Source organism: Cupressus sempervirens, chromosome 6, assembly GCF_028749045.1.
Source record: "Cupressus sempervirens isolate cs-2001-9-10 chromosome 6, ASM2874904v1, whole genome shotgun sequence".
NCBI lineage: Eukaryota > Viridiplantae > Streptophyta > Pinopsida > Cupressales > Cupressaceae > Cupressus > Cupressus sempervirens.
Genome location: NC_143123.1, coordinates 683,400,480 through 683,425,751, shown reverse-complemented (window position 1 = coordinate 683,425,751; position 25,272 = coordinate 683,400,480).

Sequence of the window (25,272 nt, the reverse complement as noted above, 5' to 3'; positions counted from 1 at the left end):
TCATCACCCTATAACCCAAGGTATGAGGTAAGTTAGATATTTTCTTTATATTGTTATTTGCAAAAAAAGTATTATTAATATGAAATATCGTTATTAGTAACTTTCTTATTACTGACACAATTGTTATTGGGAAGAATATTGAATAATCTATCAATGATTCTAGTTACAAAGAAATGAAATCAGAATATATGAAAAATGAAATATAAATTGAAAATATATATATGAAAAATGAAAAAAGTGAAATATAAATATGTTGATTTAAGGAAAACATAGTAATTAGAATACATTTCAATTATAGTACAGAGATTCTATCTCTTGTCCAAATTACGTAATCTTAGATAGGGAGTTGGTGGGGGGAAAGGCAGAGTAATTTTGAGCACTTGTCGAATACGCTTGGAGCTTGTTTCACGCGCCCTCTGCACCATCATTCTACCATCAAGATGATCATAACAAGGAGAGAGAAAGTTGTTTGTGTACTATAAGAAGAAATAGTTCAAATGAACTAAGTAAATTAAAATTTAATACTCATCTTCTCATCCACATTATGATATCCTAAGATAGGAAGTTGGTGGAGGGAGAGGCAGAGTAATTTCGAGCACTTGTCGGATACGCTTGGAGCTTGTTTCGCGTGCCCTCTTATGATGATCATAATAAGGAGAGAGAGAAAGATTCCTTCCAAAAGATTATGTAAATAAGAAAGGGAATCCTACCACTTTCCTATGGAGTCTGCAATCAGGGGAGAACACCCTATTGTAGTGCTAGTTAAGGGAAAGATAGTAATGACTCCTTTTCAAAAGAACCTTTCTAGCCAAACAAGCAATCCACTAAGTAGACCACCTTGTGTGGATGCCTAACACCTACCACCGGGCCAAGGGGGGCCAACGTTCCACTCTTGGGCTTAGCATGGATTTGGCTTGGATTAACTTATTATCATTCAAATTTCTTTGAAGTTTATATGTATGCATGTACTGATGCTTATTTTGTGGTTGCAGGGTTCATAAGCCTAAAAAAGAAGTATAGTCATTGAACATTATTTATCTAATCAAGGTTATGTATGATGTGTCTACATCATGTCTATTTCGTGTCTTCATGCATCAATGTGTATGTTTCATGTTTTCTTTGTGTCTTGATACATTCATATGTATACTTTGCATTCAAATGCATACTACATGTGTGGCTCTTTTATAGAATAGAATGAAGTAATCTTATAAGTAAAAATTTGAATAGGAAATATTATAAAATTTATAGAACTCAACAAGAAATCATCGAATGTCCAAAAAAGGGACATTACAAATGGTATTACAATAGGATCTAGTAGTCAATTTCATTATATAAGGTGAAACAAATATGAAAATGTTTATTGCTTGAGGACAAGCAAATTCGAGAGGGGCGGACTTGTCATGAGCCCAAATTTAAGGATATATGAATATTCGAATAACATATTATACAATGATAATAATTAAGAATAATAATATTATAATCTATTATAATAATGATATTATTAATATATAATATATATATGTTATATGTTATAATTACATTATAAATCTATAGTGGATAATATATCTAACTATTATCATATTGATAAACTATATAGACCAATACTTATGATTTATTTAATTATATTATCCATAATAATATAATAATAATATAAATCATAGGAATAAATCAATGTTATAATTACATTATAGAACAATAAGATAATAACATACCTAACTATTATCACATTTGATTAATAACTAATGAATATGAATTGATTGACAAATTTAAATATATATTAAGTATCTATTAATAAGTATAATGAAATAGTTAAGTAGTCTAAATATTATATAGCGATATATGTCTTATAAAACTATAACTCATAAATTATTCGAATGCCTCCCCTATCTATGAATTCATTATATAATAATAATAAAATAGCCAATCTTCCCAAAAGTCACGTCCTTTCATTCGCATTCTTTCCAAGCCTAGTAGTGGTATTTATAGAGAGGGAAAAGTGCGTAATAAGGGAGAAAAGACACGTCAGGAGATAATAGGAAGAAGTACGATAGATTATAAGGAATATCAAACCTGGTGGATACCGCACAATCATTAGAAGATCACAAAAAGAAAATATCAAGTCACTGATAAATACATTGACCCGAGTAAGCAATAAAGGTATAGGATGAGTTCATAGGAGGACACATCTGATCATCAGTAAGAACTCACTGCTAAAAGCATTGATAGGAATAGTGGTAGTAAGTATTCCACTCACAAGTGCAGATGTGGAATGAGGGTGCAGCGAAATCATTAAGACAGGCACAACATTTGTGAATGAAAGCTAGTACATCTGCCAAGATTAAAATACACTTAGAAATGTTGAAGCATATTTAAGGAAGCTCGATAACAGTTCCAAAGCTGTATTACTGTTGGGCAAAGCAAAATCCCAATAAGGGGGAACGAGCATTCTAGATTTCACATCGATAACCATAGTGATAATAAAGACAATTACAACACTCTATTAAACTTCCTTACAAGCAATAACAGTGATTCAGAATGAACACAATGGTCAAGGCATTGAAAGTGACTTAACATGCATATCTTATCTGCCAAATCTGAATGAACAAAGATTGTGACTGGCAGCAACCACTCTATTAATGAAACAATGGTTAAAAGGTTCATACTGTAAGCTGTGATTAAAGATGGAGCAAACCAAATATGGAATACAATGCATGAAAAAGGCTTGATAGAATAAAAGATTACAAGGCTTTTTGACATTAATCATATTCGAAGACCAATAAATCCACAACATTAGAAGAAGTCAAATCTCAGTATTTATATTTTAGCAATCTTTTCTTGTGAAATACAACAAAACCAATCAAGAAAAGAGAAAAGTCGAATAAAAACAATGGACCCCCAATTTGGGTTCATTAGAAATGGTATCAGAGCGGTGCATCCTACCAACCTATGGGACTCAGCCTGCGGGATATCAAGAAGAAGCCTTGGCATGTAGATATCACCATGAAACATATTGGTGATTGTAATAGCAGCCAGCAGTAATCACCATAAAAACAATAGACAATGATATTGATAATGTTGAAGTAAATATCAAGTTATATACGATCATAACAGGGAGCAAGATTATCTTACAGATGCAAAAACTGAAAGACCAACTCTTTTCCCTCTAACTCTTATTAAATCGGTATAAATTAAAACTTAGAAAGTATGAGGACCAAAAACAATTTGTCCCAGATGATTTGCATCAAATAAATTTTATATCAAACTCAGAGCAAAGATTGAGACAATTTTTAAATAAAACTTGGAGCAAAGATTTACAGCTGACAATTGGGTGATCCCTGTCTAGCTATTTCGCTCAACAAGAATAAATTTAATAAGATCAATTTCAAAGTTATAGACGGTTCCAAATTTGATGGTGTAAATAATTTTTGCATCCATATTTATGATCACACTCTATGACTATTCACACAATCAAACCCAGAAGGCTATATAACTTGAAAAGTCCATTCATATTTCAGCATTTCCACTCAGCATGTAGGGTAAGATTAGGAGATGTTCTCCTTTTCCCTTTTTACTTAACTATAAGGTGGAGTGGACCACAAGAGTTTAAAAATAAAAATATGTGGCACATCCGTAGAAGGAACGCCAGAAAAATTGCATGATTTACTTTGTCTTGTTTTTGTTTTGATGTGCACTTTAGCAGTAGTCATCCATGTCATTTTTCGTTGATCATCATGATCAGTGTCAACTTAACACCTAGAATTTGTACAATTCATCGTAAGGAAGAGATGGAATTAAACTCGGTTGCAGTACAAGGCCTTCGAGTTTGAGAATGGCTTCACAATAAGCCAAGGATTAAAATGGATTCTTTCAGAATCAAACCTTTACAATCAAAATCCCACATCCCCGCAGTTGTAACAAATAGGAGGATCTACGTTGTTGTTCATCCTATCAAGATCAGAGAGAAGAAAAAAAATCATGGCGTCCTTCAGCCCAACAGAAGAAAAGACAGTCTCTCTTAACCCAACAGGGAAAAAATAGATCAATATAACAAAGAAGTGCAGTGTCACATTGTAAACCCTTGCGAATAACATAAGACCAATCAATTATGTGAGAATAATGAGCTAGTCCACCTAGATACAATGCATCGATCAACAGTGAAGAAATGAGGGCACGTTTGTCTCACTAACATGAAAGGAGATTGTCAGCTATTTATTATTGATTTGAAGCTGCTAGGATTGCTAAAAAAAATAGTAACGCATAGAGACAAGGGTTTTAATCTTCATCGACAAGGGAAGGCCACAATATCATTGTTTCTCTCATGTTTTTGTTTGGAGAACACCATAGGGTTGAAGAACACAGAAGAGGGTATCCAAATCAACTCTCAAAAAGTTTGAACCAGACCGAAAAGTGCCCGCTACTTGCCGCATAGGTTTTTTACAAAAACCAGGCGATACTTTAATATAGCATAGAAAAGTATCACGTGACATTTCTAAAGAAGGAGGGCGACACTTTCAGGGACTAGGCGATTCTTCTCCCAAAGGTGTGCGACACTTTCAAGGTGTCGTACGACATTTCTCACAATGAGGTGTGATACTTTCCAGTATCACACAATATTTCTCCAATGGGCATGCAATAGAATCAGGGGACGCATGACAGAGTTTCAATGAGCGTGCAATGCATTTTTGTGTCGCACCATGCTGATAAAATATCACCCAAAGAAATGCAAAAACACTTAAGGAACACACAAAAGGGGGAAAATGGAGAAAAATTGAGTATATAACCTCCACATAGGGGAGTATTAGATCCACATAGATTGAGGAGCGAACACTCGAGAGCATAAACAACAAGAAAGAGGAACATCTAACCATCTAAATTGAAGCAATAAAGAACATACTAAAAGCAACATTGCAATGAACATAAGCAACATCGCAATGACTGAACAACCAAACTAAGTATGCGGTTCCTCCCAACTGTCAATAGCATCATAAGACCATCATTGATCCAAGCCATCCCTCGCACGTAACATCCCAAGCCACCGATCAGATTGTCGATACAATCATAATAGGGACATCACTACTAAAACATGCTACAATATAAGCATAAAGAAATCTAACATGCTAGTAGTAAAGCATAAGATACTCCTACAAGTAGATAACATCACCTATTACATGTTGAACATCATAATAAGGAAATCTAACATGTTAAACCAATAAGAAATAGATAATCTAATACAACAATTCACATCATCTAGGCATATGCTAAACATCATAATATGGGAATGCATCAAATAAACTAACATCATCTAAACATGATATCCAAGCATTCCAATGAAAGCATACTCTGGATCCTAAAGTACCAAGTGAAAACATTTAGCAATGGTCGCACTAGGATAAAAGACCATCTCTGTACACCAATCCCTACCAGTGGTGAACGTAGCTATGCCTCCCAACCATGTGGCACCCGTAGGTCCACACTTGTCGTGCTAATGGAGATAAAGATCCAACTCCAAACACACAAAACAAAATCTATGGCTAACACTCATGCCAGATAGTATGATGGTTGTAACCAAAAACCTAAGACAATGCAAGGAGTACAAGTCCTAGTCAGACACTCAATAGGCTACTAAGTAGGGGTTGACATCATGGAGAGTCACTTGGCATTGACAAGCCCAAGCTAATATTGGCAGCATCAACTTCCCAATAAAAGATGCAGAATTCCAGGCAGCATCAACTTCCCAACAGAAGGCACACAATTCCTTTCTAATTATCTTAAGTTTTATTACCATTCACACATTTTATTTAGTTATCACTTATATAAAGCTTCCTCTACCAACCCATGGCACCATGATCGCTAGGCTGTGAGATAGAATCTCCCTCCATATGCTACCCTACCCTACCCATGCTCATCCTAGGATAAGTGCCCATAGGCATGCATACTCCCATCCCAACCTCAGTGATCATAACTTTTGAAAGTACCACAGAAGATTGGGCCTCGCAAGTCACCCAACAAATGTATGTGCACATACTCGTGTGTGGCACACCACCATCACAAAGATCAAAACACAAGGATAGGATGAGAACACAATGCAAAATATAACACCCAACTAAAAGCAACATAGGAAGGACAGATTTTACACAAATCCCAGAGCCAATAAAACCATACATCATGAAATCACTCAACCAGCCTCAATCCAGGAGTGTGTATTCTACATGAATCTCAATGATGCAACAAGACCAAACATCATGAAGTCACTCAACTAGCCTCAATCCAGGAGCATAGATTCTACATGAATATTAGTGTCCATGAAACAATAACAAAGGCTTAAAAGAAAAAATAAAACTAGGTATAAAATCACTCAACCAACCACAGTGTCAGGAGTATGGATGTGACACACACCCTAATGCAACATAAACGTGTAATAGTGTTCTGACTGATATCCAAATAGATCATCAAGGTCCATCACCCACATTGTGCCAAGAAACTCAAAAAAATAGGGCGACACACAAAATGAGGTAAAAACTCCAAATTTTTGGAAAATTTCAAATTAAAATCCATTTGGCCTTTAGGCACAAAAACCCAAAAAATCCAAAAATATTTGAGTTCGAACACCGTATGCAAAAATAGCCAGCATAACGGTGTAAAACCCCAAACCCTCATCCTGAAAAATAGGAAAATGTTCATACCCACCCAACCAGGTAGAACTAACATACAGAAACGGAGGGGAACACTAGTTCTTAGCCTCCAAACCAATGGCTACCAAAAATAGAAACAGAAACAGAGCAAAAACAATAAAACAAGAAAGCCCTACCTCACAGCCAAAAGGGCAAAACAGGAATCTGAACCATAAAATAAATACCCCACCTAAGCAATTGAAAATCGCAGGAATCAAAGCTTTCCTCAAGCTGGATCAAACTAGCCCAACCTCGTGACAATCCCACACCCATAGCTTCCACAATAAATAAAACAGTAAATCCTCATGAAGAGGATTTTGGATTTTACTCTCCAGCTTTCTAATTCAAAAGTGTGAATTGAAGAATTAAATTCCTTTTTGGTTACTTATTCACTTTTCGAGTGAATAATTGATTAGGGCAAATAACCAGCCAACATAGTTAAACCCTAAATCGACCCAAACAAAAATAGGCTATTCCTATAAATAGGAATCCATCTATGATAAAGCTATCATAAATTAAAATAAAGCAATTAAAAAGCCCAAAAACTAAAAAAGCACTCATTTATTCTTTTATATCTCTTTATGAGAAATTTACATACAAGATCATATTTTATTCTGATATTTATCTATTTATGTCCTCTGTAATTTAACTCTATTATGGTTGGGGTTTTAACTTAAAGTCTAGAATTGAGTTATGGCAACTCTTTAAAAGGAAATATTTTGTAAAAAAAATTAGTTTTTCTCTGGTTCATTGATAGTAGCATTATCCTTTGCAACTATAATTCCCTTTTCTCTTTGCATGAATAAAAATCTTAGTTGTTATTTTATCTTGTTAGTTTAATATATTACACATTTTATTTCCATGTATGAAATATTTCTTTTCTATTTTTCAAGTTTGTTTGTCATGTTTAACCTACTTATGAATATTGTATTATGAACATGTTTCCCTACAATATCTCATTAGTTTTAGCCTGTCAAACTGGCATGGCCTACCTAATGAAATATGACATATGTCCATAGGTATGATATCACATAGTACCTCATCATAGTAGCTACCAATATTGAACTTCACTAGGCACTATTCATTGGTCATGACCTTGTGGTTATCCTACACCTAGAAAATATGGTATGGATAGGTGTTTCTACCTTTTGAACTTTAACTTAGTCACCATCTCTTATAACACCAAATTTTCAGTTTTTCCACCATCAATAATCACATCACAATGCATATGTTCACACTTGCACGTGGTGTGAAACAAGCTCCTCCTTTAATTTGGTTCATTCTCACCACTTAGTAGGACTCTTTTGTTAACTAGAACTTATCCTCTTTCATCATCTCCATATTTTGATGATTTAGCATCTTTATCCATATGTATAACTCTAGCATAGCCTTCAATTCTACTATATGGCTTTCCTTGGCATTAGGAACATTCAAATTCCCTATGCCCTTCTTCTCCACAATGAAAACATGTTCCTCAAAAACCTCCTTTTCCATATCCTTTCCCTCTTCCTCTTCCTCTTTCTCTCTTACCTCTATTGTTTTGATCATGGAAACAATTTAAATTGTCTCTCCTCTTGTTTTGATTGGTACTATTGGTCTCATCCTTCTTCTTCATATCTTTATTTCATCTTCCACAAGACCATCTATCATATCTTCAACCATGAACTCTTCTGCTTTGCTTGTTCTCAAACTTTTTATTCAGTTTTTCATCTACTCTTAGGGCAAACTAGTATACTTCTTCGGTACTATTCATTCAAACTAGACTCAATTCCTCCTAAATGCTTGGCCTCTACCCATTGAGGTAATGAGAAACTTTCTCCTTGTCATCTTTTGTATGGCCTATTCTGATGAGAACTCAATAGAACTCTTATGTATACTATTGAACAGATCTTCCCACTTGCTTCAACCCTTGCATTTTATTCAACAAATCATGCTCATAATCAATGAGAATGAATTATTTCTTTAATTTAGCTATCAGTCAATCCCATCTTTTGATTTTATCCTTCCCTCTTTGATTTCACTCTAATGGAATCTCCTACCACCAAATCTCTGCACGATTATTCAATTCAACCTTCACAAACTTGACCTTATCAAGATCCTTAATATCTTCATATTCAAAATAGTGTTCTAGTTCATTGATCCAATCAATCAATTACTTCAAATTAATATTCCCTAAAAATGTGGAAACCTCAAATGTAGGTCTTTTCCCAATCTTGGAAATGGCCCTAAAAAGCCTTTCTTCCTCTAGGTTCATAACTTTGTCTTCTTTGTCGTGGTCAACTTATCCTTCTCTTTCATCCTCACTTCCATCTCTTATGGATAGATTCATCCCTTTACACATATTTTCTTGTAATGATTTCATTTTTCTCTAGAGGGCTTGAAAACCCTCACATGTCACACCTCTAGCTAATCCATCCCATTCCATTTGTGGAGATATTTTTTGCACTTATCATTGAAACTCTAATGCAAACTACCTCACAATTAGCAATCTATTTACTTATCTCAATCCATGATCCTAGTACAAAGTACATCATAGTTAGTGATATGTTTTCACATTCAAGAAAACCTACTATGATACCACTTGATGAAGGGTGTTCCCTTTAATTTAAAAAACACAAAACACAAAACACAAAACAGAGAAATAATAGCAATTTGAGAGAACAAAACATGGGCTTCTTATTATCTCCACAAGTGTGGAATTATAGAATTCAAAAGCAGAATATGCAAACCAACATGGGCGCCCTCCTTACAATATGCTTCTAGACAAGTTTTGAACTACTACCCAAAATTTTCCTAGATAACCTGCAAGCCTTCCTTACATAGGCATTTTCCATCACCCACAAAGCCCAAAAGCTGCTAGACACTTATTCCTAGCTCTTGAGGTTGGAAAACCTCAAATTATATTATTTTATTATACTTTATTACATAGAATTGGCTTAAAACAATTTACAAATTATATTTTTGAATGACCCAACTTACAAACTATTGACAAGAATAGCTATTATAAACCCTTATCACAGACAACAACTCTAGTTCTACAACTATTGATCATGTAAGTGTCCATCACAAGAGCTTTAACCTCATTTCAAAGCCATTTAGGCCTTCATTTTTTGGCCTAAATCTTTTATACTAAAAATTCATGTTGAAAATTTGTAATAACTTCACTAATACACATGATATGTTAATGAAACTCATCTGATAGGTTGATATATCTAAGATGAACCTCCACCTACAATATTAGAACATTCTAAAATAAGGTTAACTTACTAAAAATAGAAAGCTTCCATAAATAGAAACTTTGCACTAAAATGGTCATTATTGAAAACACAAAAATAGAAATAGAAATATTTTTGGGTGATCTAAGATTTCCTTTACACCAAGATTCTCCCGCATCATAAAAGGTTTGTCAATCAAAGTCTTGGATCAAAAATTATGCCTTTGAAAGTTAGACCAATTTTTCTAGAACCTTCTATTTTTGCACCAACTCCTAATTATAGTTCTAGACCTTAGTTTTGATGTTGACTCCCAAATGTCAAAATGTAAATTGTATTGCTAACTCTAAACATAAGATATGATTCTTAAGGCCCATTCTTGACGTGTAAAGGTGGTTTTTGGAGGAGTTTGGGAGAAGGTATTATGAGAAGAGTTTTCCTCCATAATCTAGTAATTTGTAGCCCATAGGGTGTGTGGTTGAGTCTTTTTTTACTATAATGTATTGTGAGGCCTCGCCCCGACCCATCGTAGCATAGTGATACATTACTCTTATTTTTTTATTCATGACTCGAGATGTCGAGACATTATCTGATGCTTAGAACATATTTTATTATTTCATGTTGTGTGATGTTATTTTCAGATATATTTGATGATTGTCATTTAATGTTTCATGTATATGTATGTTGATGAAATCAGTAAATGTAGGATTGAGATTTTGATTTAAGATATTTTTAAACGGTTAAGAATTATGTAGGATGAAGAAACCCTTATTGATGTATGTTTTAATTTATGTGAATTCAGAATACGTATACATTTATGTACATGTGACTTTACGGGACTACTGATGTGTGCAATGAGTGTGCAAATATTTAGCCGAGAAACCCTACGGAGGAATAGAACTGATCTCCATGTGCTAAATTTTGGAAACCTTGTTGTTCGTAATTCACGTATTTGTATTGTGAGATGTATGTATGCATCTTCTTTGTTCAGTGAGTGTTAATGTTCGTAATTATGTTCTTTCAGTGTTGCTTGACACTCGTAAAGTGGTTATGTGTTGCAGTGGCTATTTAGGGTTAATTGTTAAACCTTTGGACCAAGCTGGTTTATGTTAGTGCCAGTTTTCTATTAGGTTCTTAATCTAGGTTAGTCATCCCTTAATCCAGATTAGTGCTTAATTGCAAGTTAGAGTAGGGAGTTGGACCTATTTTATTTCTAGATTTTGTTTGGCTCTAAACCTCTTTCCTAAGGCTTAAAACATGATATAATTACACCCAAAGGGTATGGGTATGGGTTAGGGGACTTTTCCAACCCCTAAGCCCCTTTTTTTGACTTTTGAGGTCACTCAAAAAGTCCCTTTTTGCCTTTGTGCGAAAATTGACCATGGTTATCTTGAGTTACCTCACCTCATCTCCACTTAGGGTTTAACCACGGTATAGGTTGAGTTAGGAGTTTCTAGATTTGTTAGTAGGTGGAAATAGTTATTGCCCCTTTTGGGTGGTTGAGTTGGAGGCTTATTTAGAGGCCTTCCTTGGACTAGTTGGTTGTTACCCAATCTCTACATTTAGAGAGGAATTCTTGAAGGTTGAAGGAAGGAAAAGGGATATTCTACTCAAATTTGTTCATTGCCATTTTCTCTTTGTAAAGGTAGGAAATTCTCATCTCCCTTATTCAATTTTTATGTTGGTTTCATGTTCATGTTACCTTGTTGTTGTTTCACTGTTGTATGGTTGTGGGTATGTGGGAAGATTTGAAAACCATGTCATTTTTGTTGTTTTCCTTTCTTGTTTATGTTTGCAATTTTGAGGTTTCCTTGCATGGGTGTTTTGGTATTACTCACCCTAGGAGAGGGCAGAAGTGACCAATTTTGGGAGAGGTCTGTTTAGTTGGACTCCAACTAGTGTAGAGTCTCTTCTCAGGACGAGAAGAGGGATAAAGGGTAGGGTGTTATGGGCCCCTACCCGTCAGCACAAACTTGGTATGAGTATGGCAAGTTTAAATGGAAGAACGGAAGTTTCTTGGTTATTAGCCCCGATTGGGCATCTAAATTGGTGTTGTGCTTGACTTCTCCAGTTGGAAGAATCCACCTTTCCCTAGTCTTGATTCATTGTGAATCCTATTGTGTAAACCATGTATGATTATGCATGTTTGATTTTCTTTTGGTTCTGCTTGGTTGTCACTCGATTAGTTATTGGTTCCCTCCATGGTTCTTGAAAAGAGATTCAGAAAACATTCCAAATTCCTTGATTTTGATCATGAGAAAAAATTTGATTTAATGGTTGAAATTTGGGATTGAGATCCTATTGTAAATTGCATTTTAAACCTTATTGTAAATGGCAATGACATCGGGTTTTCTTACTAGTTCTTTCCCGAAGGAGCCTTGAACTAGGATGCATAATAGAAAAAAAAAGATTTATGAAATTTTCCTTGCAATGTGTCCTTGAGAATTTAAAAATTTGGCTTATGTTTGTGAGAAAATTATTGGTAGATAATGTCTTGAATTATGAATGTTCAAGTTTTAATTATGATAATGAAGAGTTGAATTGATATAGTGAGTTTTCAAATATGATGTATAAGTATTATGATGAGATCAAATCAAGAGCAAACCCTATATTACGAAATCAAAGATATTTCATTTCTTGATAATTTTCATGTTGGTTATAATCAAATTTGAATTAGAATAATCTACCACCTTTTCAATTATGTGCATAGTATCATTCACCTCCTAAGTTCTTCAAATATGATCATTTGGATTGAGAGGTTGTATAGTTGAAATCAAAAATAGTAATAATAATAAGAAATTTGAACTCCTACCATGTCCATGAAGAATTAATATAAAACATACATATTTAAATAAGAAACTGAGAAACTATACCTAATGTACTCCCTTGCATTGGCATGCTTGTATAAAGAAATAATGTTAATAATAGATTTGATTAAATCCTTAGTAACATAAATGAAATGCATAAAATAACATGACCATGCCTTGTTAAAATTTTTGCTTCAAAAAAAAAAAATATGCACTCCCAGGAGTAAAAACTCTCTGGAAAATACATGAGGAGAAAATTTTATTTCTTCCAAGACCACAGAGCATATTCTTGAATAGATTCCTTCCTAAGAGAATAAATAAATAAAAGAAATCTTATGCTAATCTCATGGGTGCATAAAAATTGAATATATATATATATATATTTTTTTTTTTTATTTTTATTTTTTTTTCCTTAAAGAAATTAATATCTATGTTATCACCTATAAAACTTTATGCAATAACTACTTTTGGTTAAACATCCCATCTTAGCTTTTCTTCTCCTCTTTCTTCATGCATGTCAACTTGAAAGTTTCTCTTGCATGTCAGTAAGGATGACATCACCCATACTACCCTGACCTTATGCATGATTTCTTTACCTTCCTTGGGATGCGATTGAGTTCTTAAAGGAATTTGCACTTAATTTGATTTGTTTTAAGGCAATCACCTTGCCCCTTTCCCATCGCCACTTTTCATGGCAGATTGGGATGGGACGACACTTTTTCCCTTCCCTCGTTTTGCACTCAGTCCTTCCTTTGGGACACTTGGGAAGTGCTTACGTGGCGGCTAGGGGAGGGGGGGTGGGCAGGGGGGGTTGGTAGAGTTAGTAGATTAGAGTTAGTTGTGTTAGGTGTAGGTTAGTTTATTTAATTAATTTAGATTGAGTTTTTTTTTTAAATGTTTTAGATTATGTTAGAGTGTTAAGAGTTTAGTTAAGTTGTAGTTAGATTAAGGTTTAGTGTTTAGTTAGCTTGTAAGTTAAATTAGTTAGTTTTTAAACTTTAAGTTTAGTTTTAGATTTAGTTAGTTATTTATTTATGTAATTTTAGTTTCTTTATTAATTTTTTTTTCTAATAGTTAGTTTAAATTATAATCTAAATTGTTAAGTAATAAGTTGTGTTAGTTTAGGTTAGATGTTGTGTTATTTTTTTTAAAAGTTAGTAGAAAATTAAGTTAGCTTACTAGTATATTGTTTAATGTAATAAAGTTTAGATTTTAATTAGTTGGTAGTGTTTCTTTATATATATGCATTCATAGTTAAATGATTATGTAGCTAAGTGCTAATCGATTAAGTTTCAAATTTGTTTAGTAAAGTAGCATAATTTAAGGGTCATTGGTTAATTAAAACGAGTTTTTAGTAGAATTTAATTGCTTAGATATTTGATCCAACAATCTCGTAGTCATCTACACTTTTAATTTAAACAAATTTAGCTGTGATGTTGTATAGTCACGTAAGAACATAAGTACCATTTTCAATCTTAGAACGATGTTTTAATAACTTATCGATATAATCATCCTCATGTTTATAATCTTAGGATGTAATGTAAAGAACCTGTACAAAAAATTCTATCTCTATCATTTCAAACTTAGAGCATGTTTAATTATTAGTTACTATAAAATAAATAAAAAATTGTGTGTGTGTTTTGCCCTCGTAGTCTGGGCATGACATGTATGTAGAAGCTTCTCATTTAGATAATATAATTTTCTTTTATTTGTTGTGTTCATTTTGGTCTCAAGTTGTGCCCTTGTCACAAAATTATTTCGGAGTTTGAGCACAAAAGACTTGTAGAATCATCATGGAGTTGAATGTTGATATCTCGATATTAGAAACAACTGGTGTTGATGAATGACAAGAATTTTTATGATTACACAAGTGATTTTGATGAGGAAAAAGATCAGATAACTGAATTGTAAATTGCATGTAGAAGAGTTAGATTGGTTGTTATATTGTCATTATTTTCAAGTTGATTAACAATATTGATTCATGTAAGTTTATAATTATCGAAAGCATGTGGTGTTAAATAGAGAAATGGATGGGAAATATAGAACACAAAATTAAGAAGTAAAGTTAAGTATGTAAACTTAACTGGGAAATTGATGAATTGGTCTCTAGTGAGATAATATTGGTTTGATTGTTCTACATGATTTGATGAACTATTAAGATGATACAACTGTAAGTTATTTTGGTTGATAAGAAAGGAATGAAGTTGTAAAAGTAAAAAGGTAAGAAATTGGTGAATTGCACAAAATTAGAAATCATGGTCAATAAAAGAAGAGGAATGAAATATAGCAAGTCAAGTTATTTGGAGAACGTTGTTATTAAGAAAAACATGTTACTGAACAAAGGGTGCTTACCAAGCAAGCATAGTGTTGATTGAGTTAATGTTAACTGAGTGATGGAGGTGTTTGACAAAGGAAGAACATAGTTTGGTAAAGAAAAATTTGTGGAAGATTGATTAAATGACGACATAGAGTAAAGATATGGATGAATCTAGAAAATTCTACGATGAGGACAGTGTTAGTTAGCAAGATCAATGCATGAAACAAGAAAGGTAAAATCCAATGGTGAAAATTTATGATGTGTTTTGATATTCAAGAAAAATTCAAGTTCCAAGGTGAAGATATAGCTAGTATGATCCGTAAAATGTTTTACCTAGCAATAGACTCAATGTTTCTAAGTTGGTAATTGATCGTGTGGATGAGAGGAATTCATGGAAACCCTAATGAATATGAATTAAGCATCAAAAATTTGTCTATATAAAGATTGGAAAAGAAGGTCAATGTCATGCCCAAAACTTGAAGGCAAAAAACACACACACAATTTTTTTTTTTTTTTTTAAATAACTAATAATTAAACATGCTCTAAGTTTGATATGATTGAGATAGAAGCTTTAGTACAGGTTCTCTACATGACGTCTTAAGATTATAACATGAGAACGATCACATCGTTAAGATTTTGAAAACTTTTGTTACAAGATTGATATCGACAACTTATGATATTACATTAATTTTCAATGATATGCAATCAAGATTACTTAAATAACAATGTACTTGAGTTCGGAATTAAAATTACTTGCTTTAATGAATCAATCAAACCTACATTAAAACTTATTTAAATAGCCAATTAATCAATAAATTTTAAACTATTCCGTGGTTAAGGCAGTTAGAGTTTATTTAAATTAAAACTAATTAAATTAGTATTTATAAAATTAAGCATAGCTAAATAACTAAAATTATTAACAATTACCACAAATGTCCTTAATCAAAACATGAAAACTTTATTAAATCAACTGACTATACTTAAATCAATTTAAAGTTTTAACTATATTACAATTAATATTAAACTAACTTTAACCAAATATTTTAAAGTGATACAACTATTCTACAAGATCTATCACTAATTTTATTAACAATTTAAAACAAAAAAAATAAATGGCATAATTAAACAGCCATCTAATAAATACTAAACTATCTAAATTTATACTAAATCATATTCTAAAATCCTAACTACATTAAAACTGAAATATAATTAAATCAAATACTACTAACAAAGCCTACCTACTAACTAACACCTAACCTCTAACCCTCCTGTCCTAAGACCTTACCTACACCCTAGCCTCTAACATCCACTTGACCACAAGTCACATCGATCTGACCCCTCCCTACTCCTCTCCCTAGACCCCACGAAATCCCAAGCCTGCACACAAGGAAAAAGGTACGCAGGGGATATGAAGTATAAGTTTTAAATCAGCATTCATTTGCAACATCACATTTCACCCAAAACTAAGCCAACGTCCAACTAATGTCATGTCATGACATAGCTCTCTCTCCACTCCACTTGCCACGCAGCCCGAGGTAAGGAAAACGCAGCCCAAGAGGTGGGCACGTGAACAGAGGTGAGCAAGGAAGGGTTAAGGAAATGAAGGTGACCATTCAAATTTCCTTTCACAACATTAATGCCACCTTTCCCACAACTGGCTGCTAGGAATGGAGGAGAATGGGGATGGGACAAGGTGGCAGGGTGACATCACCCACCCATCCCATCCACTATGATATGAGGCAGACACTAAAGACCTTTTTAAGGCAAGCTTAAACTGACGTGCAAGGCCAAGGAGAGCAATAAGTTCATAAAGTTTTATAGGTGAAGAAAAGATATTTAGATATTGACTTTATTTTAAAATGTACATATTTATATATTCAAAATTATGCACCCATGAGATTTTACATAATATTTATTTTGTTTCTTTATTCACTAAGGAAGGAATCTGAGCAAGAATATGCTCTGTGGTTTGGAAGCAATGAATTCTTTTCCCCATGTATTTTCCAGAGAGTTTTTACTATTGGGAGTGCATTTTTTTTTTTTGAAGCATAATTTTAACAAGGCATGGTCATGCCATTTTATGCATTTCATTTATGTTACTAGGGATTTGAATAATTCTATTATTAACATTCTTCCTTAATACAAGTATTCCAATGCAAAGGAGTACATTAGGTATAGTTTCTCAATCTCTAGTTTAAACATGTATGTTTTATATTGGTTCTTCAAGGACATGGTAAGAGTTTTAAGTTCTGATTATTATTATTATTGATTTCAAGAATACAACCTCTCAGTCCAATTGATCATATTTGAAGAACTTAGAAGGTGAATGATACTATACACATAAAAAAAGAAAAGGTGGTGGATTATTCTCATTCAAATTTGATTATAACCACCCTGAAATTTACCAAGAAATGAATTATCTTTGATTTCGTAATATATAGTTTGCTCTTGATAGATCTCATCATAATACTTATACATCATAATTGAAACTCACTATATAAATTCAACTCTTCATTATCGTAATTAAAACTTGAACATTCATAAATCAAGACATTATCTATGATTCTATTCTCCCATCTATATATATACAAATTTATTTATTCTATTTTGATGAGCACTCATACAACTGAACATTATGAACAAATATTATGAGAACCAAATACACTCATCCATTACTTTATTGGCTAACCTGATTCAAAGGCTCAACCAGGAAAGAATCAGGAAGAAAACTCGGCTTCGTTGCCATATACAATAAGATTTAAAAATACAATATGCAATAGGATCTCAATCCCAATTACAACAATTTTATCCAATTTTCTTCATGATCATAATCAAGAATTTTGTAATGTTTTCTGAATCTCATTTCAAGAGCCATGGAGGAAACCAATAATTGATCGGGTGACAACCAAGCAGAACCAAGAGAACATCAAGCATGCATAATCATACATGTTTTACACAATAGGATTCACAATGAATCAAGACTAGGGAGAGGTGGATTCTTCCAACTGGAGAAGTCAAGCACAACACCAAATTCAGATGCCCAATCGGGGCCAATAACCAAGAACTTCCGTTCTTCCATTTAAACTTTCCATACTCATACCAGGTTTGTGCTAACGGGTAGGGGCCCATAACACCCTACCCTTTATCCCTCTTCTCATCCTGAGAAGAGACTCTACACAGGTTGGAGTCCAACTAAACAGACCTCTCCCAAAATTGGTCACTTCTGCCCTCTCCTAGGGTGAGTAATACCAAAACACCCATGCAAGGAAAACTCAAAATTTCAAACATAAACAAGAAGGCAAACAACCAAAAAGACATGGTTTACAAATCTTCCCAACATACCCACAACCATACAACAGTAAAACAACAACAAGGTAACAAGAACATGAAACAAAACATAAAAACTGGATAAGGGAGATGGGAGTTTCCTACCTTCACAAAGAGGTAATGGCAATGAACCAGTTTGAGTAGAGTATCCCCTTCCTTCCCTCAAGCCTCAAGACAACTCCTCTAAATGTACAGATTTGGTAACCCAACCACTAGACCAAGGAAGGCCTCTAAATAAGCCTCCAACTCAACCACCCAGAAGGAGCAATAACTATTTCCACCCACTAGCCACTCTAGAAACTCCTAACTCAACCTACACGATGGTTAAACCTTAAAAGGAGGTGGGGTAAGACAACTCATGACAACCACTTGCAATTTTCGCACAAAGGCAAAAAGGGGACTTTTGAGTGACCTCAAAAGTCAAAAAAAGGGGCTTAGGGGTTGGAAAAGACCCCTAACCCATACCCATACCCTTTAGTTAGAAAAAAAAACATGTTTCAAAGCCTTAGGGAAGAGGTTAGAGTCAAATAAAATCTAGAGATAAAATAGGTCTATCTAACAACTCTAACTTGCAAATCAAGCACAAAAACATTTTACGAGTATCAAGCGACACTGGAAGAACATAATTACGAACAATAGGGTTTCCAAATTTTAGCACATAGAGATTAGTTTTGTTCCTCTGTAGGGTTTCTCGGCTAAATATTTTCACACTCATTGCACACATTAGTAGTCCCATAAAATCACATGTATATAAACGCATATGTATCAGAAATTTTCATAAATTAAAACATACATCAATAAGAGTTTCTTCATCCTACATAATTCTTAACCATTGAAATATCTTAAATCAAATCTCAATTTTACTGATTTCGTCAACATACATATACATGATCATTAAATGACAATCATCAAATATATCTGGAAATAACATCACACAACATGAAATAATAAAATATGTTCTAAGCATCAGATAAAGTCTCGACATCTCGAGTCATGGATAACAAAATAAGAGTAATGTATCACTATGCTACGATGGGCCGGGGCGAGGCCTCACAGTCAAAGGTATTGGCCAAGTTGTTGAACATGTTGATAGCCAAAAGTGTAGAAGGGCATACTGAGCAGATCTAAAGTGCAAAGTGGATTGATGGAGTTAGTGTGATAACCTATCAATAAGGGAAATATTTGAGAGGAATGGAATCTGTACAAGAAAAGGTAGTTTCATATTTATCAAATCATTTTACTATTACTTTCTAACCATTATATTAGAAAATCTGTTAAGTTAATGGATTTAATAGTCTTATTTGTAAATCCTTTTGTAAGGTGGCATTATAGTGAATGTTCCAAGTCCTTTAGATAGTCCACTCATTGAAGGGTAATACATGCCAATAGCCTTGAATCAACTTCAAAAACCTATGGTAATTCAAAATTTAGAATGTAATCAAGTATGTTTATGCAATAGCCTTGACTCGATTTCAAAAACTATAGGAAAGGAAATAAAAGCAAAAGCAAATTTTTCATGAATGAATGTGCTTGAAATTTTCCTTTGGAATGAATGTAGATCTTGAAGAGATGAATGTAGAATATGGAACAAAGGACCTTGAATGCATGAAAAGAAATCTTGGATGTTGACAATGTCATATCTTTTATAAACTCCTTCAATTGATTGAATGCTTAAATCCTTGATCTTCAATAGATGACTTTCTTGAATGCCTTGAATTTTGAATGCTTAAGTGATTGAGTGTAATGGATGTGTGGTGGATTTCTTATGCATATGAATGATGAAAGAAAAATGAGGAAAATGGATGGGCTTATAAAGGGATCAAAATAAACTTTCTCTCGCTAGTTAACTAGACTCAAAGTTAACACCTTGGATCAACCTAGACACATGGTCGGAGAAGGGATCGCAAAAATAGGTCCTGGTAGGGATGTATTGCATCATAAAGGACACAATGTGTCCCTAATTCCTAGTTCTAGAAACCCCCAATATTCCCTCAGGGTTCCAAAATAGGTTTCATCTTTGGGAAATCAAGTGCAAATCTCAAGAAAACCTAAATTTGGTGTGCAAAAGAGATTCTGAGTTATTGGAGAAAGGAAAGGGGGAACCTAAGTGAATAGGTCCTACCTTGAGATTTTTTCATGAAATAGGAATACCAAGGAGGATCTATTAGGTCTTTATCATAATTCCCTCTAGGAGGAACGAAAATAAATAAGAAGAAAGGGAAGAATAAAATTTTGTGATGAAATCACATTAAATGGGTTCTAAACCATCATTAAATTGAAGTGCTTCCAATTTAAGATGGTACACTTAGCCCCCACTTTAGCGAGAGTATGGGTCAACCCAAACTTACAATAAAGTAAAGAAGAAATTAGTGAGGCACACTAAGATGGAGAATCAATTAGTCAAAGGGAATAAGCCCCCAATACAAAGGTTATTGTATCCACATTCATTCATAAGGGTGAAAAAGAAAAACAAAGGAAATAAAGCCAAAATGGTAGATACACCAAATGTGATTAGTACTAAAAAAACCCAAATCCACTAGTGAAGAGACCTCGAATAACAACATGTCACCCACTAGTATCATATTTAGAAGGCTTTCAAAAGAGAATTAGTAACGATGTAAGAATGAAAGAGCAACATCATTACTAATATAACTTAATGATCTATTCCTACTAGCATGAGAGAGAGAGAGAGAGAGAGAGTAATGGTTACCTCACCCTGTAAGGTGGCTACCCTACTATAAACCACAAGAATAGTTTCTTACAAAAGATGACATTCAATAGTCTAATGGGGTTGTAACCTGCTAGTCAACCCACCAAAGTTTCATCCATAGATCAATGTCCTTGTATCACCATGGCATGGTCCAAAAAATGTGTTATCCATGTATGGGATTTAGCATGTCATATTTTTTAATTCATACTCATATATGAAGTTTCTATATATTTTTGAATGTGTTAATCGTGTATGATATTTAGCATATATTTTTAATGCATTAACCATGTATGAGATTTAGCATATATTTTTTAATGTCATACCCGTGCATGGGTTTTAGCATATATTTTTAGAAGCTATATGCAAACGAGGGTGCATATATGCCCTCCTTATCATATCTATAAAATAGATATGATAAAGAATAGAAAGAGGATACCTACTAACACAATAAGAAGTTGTCCTTAAATCAATGGTGTAGACTATATTCATAGCAAACGGTCTTAACCCTTACAATCTAAGAACATAGAAAATCATGAAAAGGATGTATCACTTATGGAAAGAGGATCCTCAACAAGGGAGAAATATTTGATATAAGACATTTGTTGGTTATTTTTTCCTTCCCGCCAAAATGTTCATATTTGAATTCAAACATAGTAGCATTCACATATTTGAAAATTTAAATAAATGGGGCATGAAAATACCTTATATTAAAACCTTATGCTATATCATTTGGCTACACTTTTTATATCTCATGGAACCGTATCTTATCTATTTTTGGATCTTGCCAAATCAATGACTAGTGCTTCCCCGCATTTTGAGAATTGTCAAAATATTTAACAATGCAGGCAAGCATCTTGATACCATGTGGCATGTGGGTCCAATTTTCTTCAATGGGTCATCTTTTTTTACTATGTTGACATGTCAATGTAAGTTGGAATATGGCAGGCATTTCATTGGTTGTCACTTTCTTGCATTCTGTATTTTGTCAAATTTTATGACAATGTAGGGAAGCAACTTTGTGACATGTGGACTTGTGGGCCAAGTTGTATTGTGTGGGTGAAAAGCTAAGTTGGCATTCGATGGATTTTGATTGGTCATCATTTTCATGCATTCTATATTTTGTCAAATTTTTTAACAATGCAGGGAAGCAACTTTTTCACGCATGGACTTGTGGGGTAAACTGTTTCGAAGGCTACCAAGTAGATACTGAGGTAGAATATATATTAGTTGCTTTATGTTGATTCATCGAGGGTCGATGTCTCTACAAAGGTGGATGTTGAGTGTTTGGACTAGAAATATCAAGGGCAAGCATAGTTAGAACTAGGATCTTTCATGATAGTTGATCATTTGGTTATCAATGATCGGAAATTTTTTGCATTTTGAAGCTACGAGGATTTTAGGCAATGTGGGGAACTGCCTTGCAGACATGTGTCCTTGGGTGCTCAGATGATAAGCGATGGTAACTTTTATGGTGACGATCATGGTTAAAATCCATAATTTCATGGGGCGGGTGGTTATGTATGCTAACGGGTGGTCAACATGTGAAGACCTTATGAGCTAGTGGAAAGAAATAAAACTATTGGCCCACATGGCTCTTTCTGGGTGGTTGACCTATTTGACCTACTGACTTTGATGAATTATTGAGCTAACTAGGGGATAAGAATGGTTTTCTCACATGATCTGATCTTCTTGATCTTTTTCAACCACTCCTAAGTTATTGTTGTGTTAGAAACAATGCAAAGGAATTCCTTCCATTGCCTAATTAATTATTTTGAGTAATTATAGCATTAATTGGTCATTGTTTATATCTTCCCAAAGCTCTATTTGGTGCAAAATATAAGATTTCTACATATGGGCACATGCCTAAGAAAATCCTACTATATCAGTATTGATGTCTCTCTACAATTTGATAATAATGGTTGATTTCCTAGCTTCTAATAAAAGTTTTTGAGTTATTCTTGAGCTATAAAAGTGCATTTTGTAATATTTTGAAGCGTTGATCTTTCTTTGATTCTTTAATATTGCTTCTCATGGATAGTACTTTAATTTATTGTGCCTCTAAGCTGTTATATTTCTTTTTTGTGTTTTTTTTAGCCATTAACACATTGTGCAAGACTTCTTTGCCCCTCAGTTAATGTTCTTGTCTATATTCTGCAACTATATGATTGTATCTATTTTGGCATTTGAATGATATTGAATGAAGTTTCTTCCTATACTATTCTTGTGTTGTCTAATCTATGTGTGGTTGTTAGATTAAGCAAGATTTGAATTAGTATTCTTTGATATTAAAATTGGTTAACTGTGCATATATGGGTAGAGGTAAGATCAAACATTTTATTTTGGTGCATCATCTCCTTATAATAGATTAGGTAGTTTGGTTCTATGCATTCCTTCTCCATTTTCCTTCTCAAGAGTAGTTAGGTGCATCCTAATAGTAAAGGAAGATAGCCTTTTCTAGAGACCCAACCTCACAGTTCAAGTCTCGCAACTTAGACGTTGTTTCCATATTTCAGAAGGTTTTCCTTAGATAAAAAATTTTGACAAGGGTGCAAGTTTTTGTGACAACAATTTTTGGCATGCCCATTGGGACTAATATTTAGAAGATTTCAAAGTCTAGTGGTGTTAAAAGAGAAGAATTTCAAGTTGATGCTAAGAAGATAGAGTTGCTCTTAGTATTCCAGGCCTTCAAGAGGCTCATTTCCACCAAGCACTTGGTGACTCTACATTATTTACACCTGGTTTTAGACCATAGTTTCTATGATTCATGCCCAAAGCTTAAACAAGGGAATCTTCTAGAGGTTATTTTCAATACCAAGAGCTTTCATTTTACAAACCTAGAAGAAGAAAGACTAGAGATTCTCTATCACTAGTTAGGAGTGCAGCAATAACACATACCCCTATAAGATCTATTTCCACTCCTCCTATTGTTAGATCTCAACCTGGAATACCATATGTCCATATTAATAGATCACTTGCTTAAATAGTTAGAGCTCATGTTTTTGCCACCTTTAATGGTGGAAGCCTCTCCCATTGGCCCAAAGACATGATATCTCAGTATCAGCCCTCAAAATTATACCTGAATTTATTGGTGAAACTTCCATTTCCCCTTACATATCCAGAAGTTTCAAATGTATGCAATATACATGGTATTGCAGAAGATGATGTTGTTGTTAGAAGTATATTTATCACCAATTAGAAGTGCAACATTAACACATACCCCTATAATATCTATTTCCACTCCTATTGTAAGATCTCAACCTAGAATACCATATGTTCATATTAATAGATCACTTGCTTATACGGCTAGAGCTCATGCTTTTGCCACCTTTGATGGTGAAAATCCTCTCTTATTGGCCCAAAGACATTATATCCCAATATCAGCCCTCAAAAGTATACCTGAATTTGCTAGTGAAACTTTCATTTCTCCCTTAAAACATATCCAAGAAGTTTCAAATGTCTGAAATATACATGGTATTGTAGAAGATGACGTTGTTGTTAGGCTTTTAGCTTCATCTTTAAAAGGGAAGGCCTTATAGTGGTATAGGGGTTTGACTCCTAATTCTATTATTGATTATGATGGGTTAGGAGCTAGACTATGTAAATATTTTGAAGAAAAGAGTGATCACTTATCATTCTTGGAGTAGCTGAAAACTATCAAGAGAGCCCACCATGAATATATGACTGATTTCAATTATAAATTTCAAAAGACATGAGATGGAATACCCATTACAGTTAAGCCTTCTCCTGGCAATGCTTTCTTGTATTACCTTAGAGCGTTTAACAGTGATATTACTACCACTCTGCAATCCATGGGAGGATACACCTTAGTTAATGCCTATGAAATTTCTATCAAGGAAGACAATATACTGTTACAAGGAGGAAAATTAGGTCCAAGGGCTCCTATGCCTTTCTTCCCAGATATTCCCAATCATCAACCTCCAGTAGCACTTGTTCCTACTACTTCCCCAAGCCAACATCTTGCTATAACCCCAATAGCCTCCACATATTCAAGTGAGCTTGGAGAGTTGAAGGACATGATGCAGGCCCTCATGTTGAGTAATCAAAAATTTCAAGATCAAGGTTCTACGATTGGTAAGAAGATGCAAGACCAAGAAAAGAAGCAGGAAGACAATTTCTCAATGGTCCAAAAGATGGGTAATAGGGTGGTGACTTTAGAAAGATAGCAAGCTCAAAATTTTAGGCCTCCCCAACCTTATTCTCAAACCCT